The 7383-nt window shown below is 40.6% G+C and overlaps 2 pseudogenes across 1 annotated transcript; one reads left to right on the top strand and one right to left on the bottom strand.

Moving 5' to 3' along the window:
- The first annotated feature begins 3175 nt into the window (after positions 1-3175).
- LOC110297248 lies at positions 3176-3837 on the top strand (annotated as a pseudogene). The gene has a single exon (XR_002378258.2). The product of XR_002378258.2 is annotated as a DNA repair protein SWI5 homolog pseudogene (transcript).
- Positions 3838-6521: 2684 nt separating this feature from the next.
- LOC110297249 lies at positions 6522-6702 on the bottom strand (annotated as a pseudogene).
- Positions 6703-7383: the final 681 nt, after the last annotated feature.

Genomic DNA, 7383 nt, shown 5'->3' with positions numbered 1-7383 from the left:
AACCATCCGCAACGAGATCTGGCGCCCTCTTCTGGAGTGTCTGAAGACAGCTACAGTGTACTTACATATAATAAATAAATAAATCTTTAAAAAAAAATAAAAAATATCATAAAAAAAAAGGAAAACATTAGGCTAAGGAAAGTCGATCCAAATTTGACAAGGATAGTAAATCTTAAAGTTCTCAAGGGAGCAACACCCAACCCTAGGAATGAGGGAGAAATTGACCCAGATAACCAGGATCAAAACTCAATATCTAGTCATTCAGGAGGATCAGCAGGATCTAATGCAGTGGGGATAAATTCCTTAGTTTTATAGATAAGATTGTTATCAGAAGATGGACATTCTATGTTGAGCTGAAAACTGTTTCTTTAGTTTTAGAACAGTGGTTCTCAACCCATGGGTCAAAACTCCTTTGGGGTCAGATAGCCTGCACATATCACACACACACACACACACACACACACCACACCACACCACACACACACACACACATTATAATTCACAACAGTAGAAAAATTACAGTTATGATCGTTGGGAGCCAACCACAACATGAGGAACTGTGTTAAAGGACTGCAACATTAGGAAGGTTGAGAATCACAGCTTTACAGTCATTCTAGATACTAAGGCAGATCACTCAGTTATTACCATTGTCCTGGTTTGGGTTGCATTGCTGTGAAGAGACACCCAACCAAGGTAATGCTAATAAAGGACAACATTTAATTGGAGCTGGCTTACAGGTTCAGAGGTTTAGTCCATTATCATCATGGCAGGAAGTATGACAGCATCTAGGTAGACAGGAGCTGAGAGTTCTACATTTTGATCCAACTGCAACCAGGAGATACTGTCTCTTTTGCACTGGGAGGAACTTGAGCACTAAGAGCCCTCAAAGCCCACCTACACCGTGACACACTTCCTCCAACAAGGCCACCTCCTAATAATGCCACTTCCCATGGACTAAGCATATTCAAATCACCACAGTCATCAAGTGGAATGGCCCCCACACTGGCCAATGTGTAGTGGCCCACCACTACAAGATGTTGGAGCCTTAAAGATTCTTCTTGAACTGTGCAGTATTTTTCAGGACTTTTATGTAACTTGTGGTAAAGAGATATTACAACAAATGCAAGCAGTACTAACTACTAACTTACTAACTTACTGCTATTATAATGTAAGAAAATATAACCCCCTAACTGGGGTCATTGATCAAGGGCCATCCAAACAGCCTTTATAACTACAGTGGATCTCTGATGACCTACTATGAATTGATCAAAGGCTCCTTCATGACGACAAATTAAAACAGACCAAACCTCTAATACAGGAACAATTGTAACTAGGACATATAGAACCTTTCGCTAGTTTCCTTGGAGCTCCACTATTTTTGTAATTCATAAAAGGACAAAGAATAAAATTTAGCTGTCAAATTATCTGAGGTCATAAATGCTACTATGAAAACAATGGTGGCCCTATGATTCCTCAAGGACATGGTTATACTTGACTTAAAAGACTTTTTCATTATTCCTTTATATCCTGAGGATAAGGATCATTTTGCATTCTTTGTTCCTACTTTAAACAGTCAGCAGCCATTAACACAGTATCAGTGGAAAGTTTTACTACAAAGGATGAAAAATAGCCCCACTATATGTCAATATTATGTACACAAAGCATTTAATCTGGTGCTAATTTAATTTCCAAAAGTATTGGTCATTATGTGGATGATATTCTCCCCTTTCACTTATCTAGTGAATACTTAAATCAGTGCCTAGCTTTCATGGTAAGCAAACTAAAAGAGCAAAATTTAAACACAACTTCAGGTAAAATACAAAAACAATCACCTTGTTGGGCCATGGTGGCACAACTTTGATCCCAACACTTGGGACCCAGAGGTAGGCAGATCTCTGTGAGTTCAAGGCCAGTCTGGTGTACACAGTGAGTTCCATGACAGAAATCCTGCCTTGAAAAACAAAACAAAACAAGCAAACAAAAATTACCTAATGATTATTTAGGATATATTAAAAAAATTTAACAACAAATTTGCTATCATCTTAAAATTTCACAAACAATGTACCCCCAGTTACTTAGAAAAAAAGAACTTTGGGCTATATTAAATTAGATACATTCTTTTTTTTTTTTAAGATTTATTTATTATTACATCTAAGTACTGTATAGCTGTTTACAGACACACCAGAAGAGGGTGTCAGACCTTATTACAGATGGTTGTGAGCCACCATGTGGTTTCTGGGATTTGAACTCAGGACCTTTGAAAGAGCAGCCAGTGCTCTTAACCACTGAGCCATCTCTCTAGCCCCTTTGGAGACTCTTGATGTGGTGATTTGAATATGCTTGGCTCAGGGAGTGGCACTATTAGGAAGTCTAGTCTTGTTGGAGTAGGTGTGTCACTGTGGGCGTGGGCTTTAAGACCCTCCTCCTAGCTGCCTGGAAGCTAGTCTTCTCCTGTTTACCTTCAGAACAAGACGCTGAACTCTCAGTTCCTCCTGCACCATGCCTGTGTGGGTACCACATGCTTCCTGCCTTGATGATAGTGGACTGAACCTCTGAGCCTGTAATCCAGCCCTAATTAAATGTTGTTCTTATAAGAGTTGCCTTGGCCCTGGTGTCTATTCACAGCAGTAAAACCCTAACTAAGATACTTGGTTAAACTCCATTAGAAAACTTGAAACAGAGAAAGTTATTGGTATATTAAATAATTCTTCTGCTAAAGTGGTAGCTCATAGAATTAATTCCCTACTTCTTCATCAGCTGTGTATCTTTTCTCCTCATCACTTACAGGGATTATATATCAACAGGGTAATGGTGTTACAGAAATTTATAATGTCATAACTCGCTGCACTGATCTATAACTCCTTATTTACAAGAAATTATAGATTTGATAATGATGGGCAGGGCACATCTTAAACCACTTACTGGTAAAGAGACTACAGAAATGGTTGTGCCATTAAATAAAATGCAGGTTGGTTATTTGTTCCATGACGATAATAATTGGCAGGTAGCATTAGCATGTTACTTGGGATCAATAGATAACCATTATTCTAAAAATCTCCTTTTAAGGTATTTTGAAGATACTTTAAAATACCCCATGGGGGTGCGTGCGCAGACTGACGTGGGGCGGTTGGTGGTCTCCGTCGTCGGTTTCTAGTTCCCTGAAGCAGCCGTTTAACCCCAAACTCTGGACCCTTCCGAGCTTAAGCCCACCCCGCTCCGGGTGCCCCGGACCTTAGGGTTCAGGAGGGGTGAGTCAGAATTCAGCCGACTTAACCATGGCGGCTACCGATCACCGCAATGGCCATTCCCCATGATTGATGAGAATAACGATGTCAGCGAGGAGGCCTTGAGCGCTGACATTAAGAAACTGAAGGAGAAGCATGACACGCTGGACAAGGAGATCTCCCAGTTAATAGCAGAGGGCTACCGTGTGATTGAGCTGGAGAAGCTTATCTCCCTCCTCCATGAGTACAATGGCATCAAGGATGTATCACAGATGCTGCTGGGGAAGCTGGCTGTGACTCGAGGCGATACCACCAAGGAGTTATATCCAGATTTTGATCTAAACCTGAATGACTGAGCAGCTTCTTGGAGATTTTCATCTACAGCCCACAGGGACAGGAGGATGGGGGCATAAAAGGCAGAGTCTAGACAGCATATTCATATGGTTTTCAGATTTTAAAAGATGCTAGAAGCCCTCCAAAGTTTGGGGTGGGTTCTAGAGAAGAGTATTGGGAGGGGTGGGTACTGTCAATGTTAAGTTCCTAAACATACTTGTGAGTAGGTGTGTGTGGTTGTTCCTTTTGTTAATAAACATATGAGCAGTCAAAAAAAAAATACCCCATGGGTATTGCCTAACATTATATCTAAAAATAGATATAATTCTATCTATAGAGACTGCTTTCTATGCTTTTACAGATGTCTCTTCAAAAATGGACAAGAAGCTTATGTTTTATATAAATTTAATATCCTCCACCAAAAAGATTGTACTCACTCCTGGTTGTATAGCTCAACAATCTCAACTCACTGTAGTCAGCCAGTTTTTTTTCTTTAATTTTTTCGGCCCTGCTCGCTCCAGCTGTAATTATTTCATATATGTCACTGTCTTCAGACACAGCAGAAGACAGCATCAGATGTCCATTACAGATGGTTGTGAGCTACCATGTGGTTGTTGGGAATTGAACTCAGGACCTCTGGGAGAGCAGTCGGTGCTCTTAACCTTTAAACCAACTCTCTAGCACATTCAGCCAGATTTTTTTTGAGACAGGTTTCTCTGTGTATCTCTGGCTGTACTGAGTCTCAGTCTGTAGACCAAGCTGGCCTGGAACTCAGAGATCCCCCATGCCTCTGCCTCCTGAGCGCTAGGATTATGGGCATGCACTACCACTGCCCAGCTAACTGATCAGGTTTTATTAGCTGTTTTTCAGTCACTGAATATTTTAACTGTTTCTGCATGTTGTACTCAAGCTGTTCTTGTTTTAGAAACTGCAAGACTTAAACCCAACCCCACTACTAATGTTATTTCACAATGACTTCTCTTGCTTAAGGTGTCTGTAAGACAATGACCTCAAGTTTTCATAACTCAGTATGTTCATTCTTACTTGGCAGGTTCCTTAACATCCACCAATGCTCTAGTTGATGCACTTGCCTTCTCACCACCAATACCTTCTTTCCAAGCCGCTCAAAAATCTCATAAACTTCACCTCTTGTTCTTTCACACCACTGCCCTCTACAGGTGGAATTAATTCTCGAGTGTTAAAATCTAACAGTCAGAATTTGGACATTTCAAATATGTTCATGTTAATACTTTTTCTAATATGATTGTTGCTTCTGCTAACAGCACTAAAACCATCTTGGGTGTCATTAGTCATTTATTATGCTCTGTTTTCTTTCTAGAGCTCATCTCACCACGGAAAACTGATAGTGGTCCTGCTTATACTAGCAAATGTTTGAAGGAATTTTCCAAATTGTGGAATAGTGATCATATACAATCCACAGGGTAGAGTTATTTCATACCGACACAATCAAATACTTAAATCACAAAATTTAAAAGTAAAAATGGGGGTATATGCAGGCACCTAAATCTTCACATACCATGCTACATTTAACTATGCTAACTTTAAAATTTTCACTTTAATTAATTAACTAGTTAATTAATTTTCATTTTATGTGCATTGGTGCTTGCCTGCATGTATGTTTGTGCGAGGATGTAAGATCTTGGAGTTACAGACTTGTGAGTTGCCCTGTGGTTGCTGGGATTTGAGCCTGGCTTCTCTGGAAGAGCAGTCAGTGTCCTTAACTGCTGAGCCATCTTTCCAGCCCTGNTTTTCTTTACTTTATAAGGATAATGCTGCTTCTATCGCTCAAAAGCATTTTCCCTAAAGGAGACATAGCCTAAAGGCTATGTTACATTCTAAACTCATTCATGAAAAGAACCAAATGCTCTTTTAATATGAGGCTGAAGTTATGCATCTCATCTTTTGAAAGAACAACCCTGTGCGTTTAACTTTCTGGGTTCCACTAGTGCAGTGGTTCTCAACTTGTGGATTGTGACCCTTTCATGGGGTTGCATATCAGATATCCTGCTTATCAGATATTTATATGATGATTCATAACAGCAGCAAAATTACAGTTTTGGGGTAGCAATGAAATAATCTTATGTTTTGGGATCACCACAACACCAGGAGCAGTTGTATTAAAGGGTTGTGGCATTAGGAAGACTGAGAACCACTATGCTAGAGTTTAACCTGTGAGTACAAGGACCTCTGTGACTCCTACAGGGGGCAAGTTTTGAGAGTTTACATACTTGCACCACTTCTACTGGCTCTCTCTTCTTTATGCTCCCCAGCCATTAAAGATGTGAGCTCTCTCTCAGCTTCCTGCTACAGTGACCATGCTTGTCCCTTGTCCACTGCTCCTCCATCGTGGACACTTATCCCTCTGAAACCACAAAGCAAAATAAGTGACCTCTCCTTTAAATTGCCCATGGTCATGGTGTTTTATCATAGCATCAGAAATACAGGCAAAGAAGAAGGTATAAGCTGTGTGAGACAACTGTGGAGGATGTTGCTGGCTCAGTTAGACCAGGATGTTGTAAAAAATAATCAGATGATTTGGGGGTCTTTCCAGCTTCCTTTAAGTTTCAGTCTGCTTTTTCTTTCACTTACACATTCTCAAAATTCAGTACAATTTTCTAGTGGTTGTTGGAAGAGTGATATAGTAAGCAGATCAGAGGCCTCAGGGGTCTTGGTAATAGTTTAGTATTTATGCCCATTTGTTGTATTAATTACTTAATCCCAATCAGGGGGTTTCTCTCTTCCTTCCTTCCTTCCTTCCTTCCTTCCTTCCTTCCTTCCTTCCTTCCTTCCTTCCTTCCTCCCTCCCTCCCTCCCTCCCTCCTTTCTTTCCTTCCTTCTTTCTTTTTTTTTTTTTAAAGGTCTTCACATTTTTATTCTTTTTGAACAAAGACTAGCATGATCAGTTCCACTTGGTAGACAGTGGAATAATCCATTCAAGGTATCTTAGTCGAACTTAATGAAGCCTATATCCTTCGAGTACTGACGGAAGCACTGACAGGCACATGTTCAGCCCATATTTGTGGATCAGACCGTGGCAGTCAGAGCAGATGCGGCAAGAGCAAGAACCCTAGCTGAACTTTCGTGGGTGACTCCAATAGAGCTGCTGACGACCCATCTTGCCTTCAGACGCCCAACAAGGAAAAAGGTCAATCAGGGCTTTCTACCCTAAGGTCATTCAGTTCCCAGAATAAGATGCAAAACCTTTGTATTTATAATAAGCCTTAGACACCACTAGAGCTGGGCAGATATCCATCCTCTAAGCTATTAGTATCTACTTTCCTATCAGTGCCCTTGAGATTTGACTTGCCATGTTACACCTGGGCTCTTATCTCCAATTTGCCAGCCCTCATGGCCACGTTTCTATGATTCACCTAGCCCACGGCATCTTCTCCTTGATCCATTTTCTCTCTCCTCTTGATCGTCCTCAGACCCCAAGCCTAGGAAATGAAACTCCACCTAACTCTTTTCTGCCCAACTATAGGCTTTAGGCATCTTTATTTAACCAATAGTTTTAAATTAAGGAGCAAAGTTACACAGTGTCTTGGTGTATGTTAAGATTTCCTTGTCCCTGGGGGCAACCAGACCTTGGGGGGGCAGTATTTAGTAGTATTTAGAATTATAAAACACAGCAACAGACCAAACTTCAACAAACACCTGTTGCTTGGTATAGAGCATTTGTTGTAAGTCATTCAGGGAGTTCTCTTCTCTTCCTTTTCTCTTCTCTTCTCTTCTCTTCTCTTCTCTTCTCTTCTCTTCTCTTCTCTTCTCTTCTCTTCTCTTCTTTCTCTCTTCTTTCTCTCTCCTC

This window comes from Mus caroli, chromosome 7 (genome assembly GCF_900094665.2).
Source record: "Mus caroli chromosome 7, CAROLI_EIJ_v1.1, whole genome shotgun sequence".
NCBI classification, from domain to species: domain Eukaryota; kingdom Metazoa; phylum Chordata; class Mammalia; order Rodentia; family Muridae; genus Mus; species Mus caroli.
The sequence above is the reverse complement of the archived record's forward strand: the minus strand, read 5'-3'. Positions and strand labels throughout refer to the sequence as shown.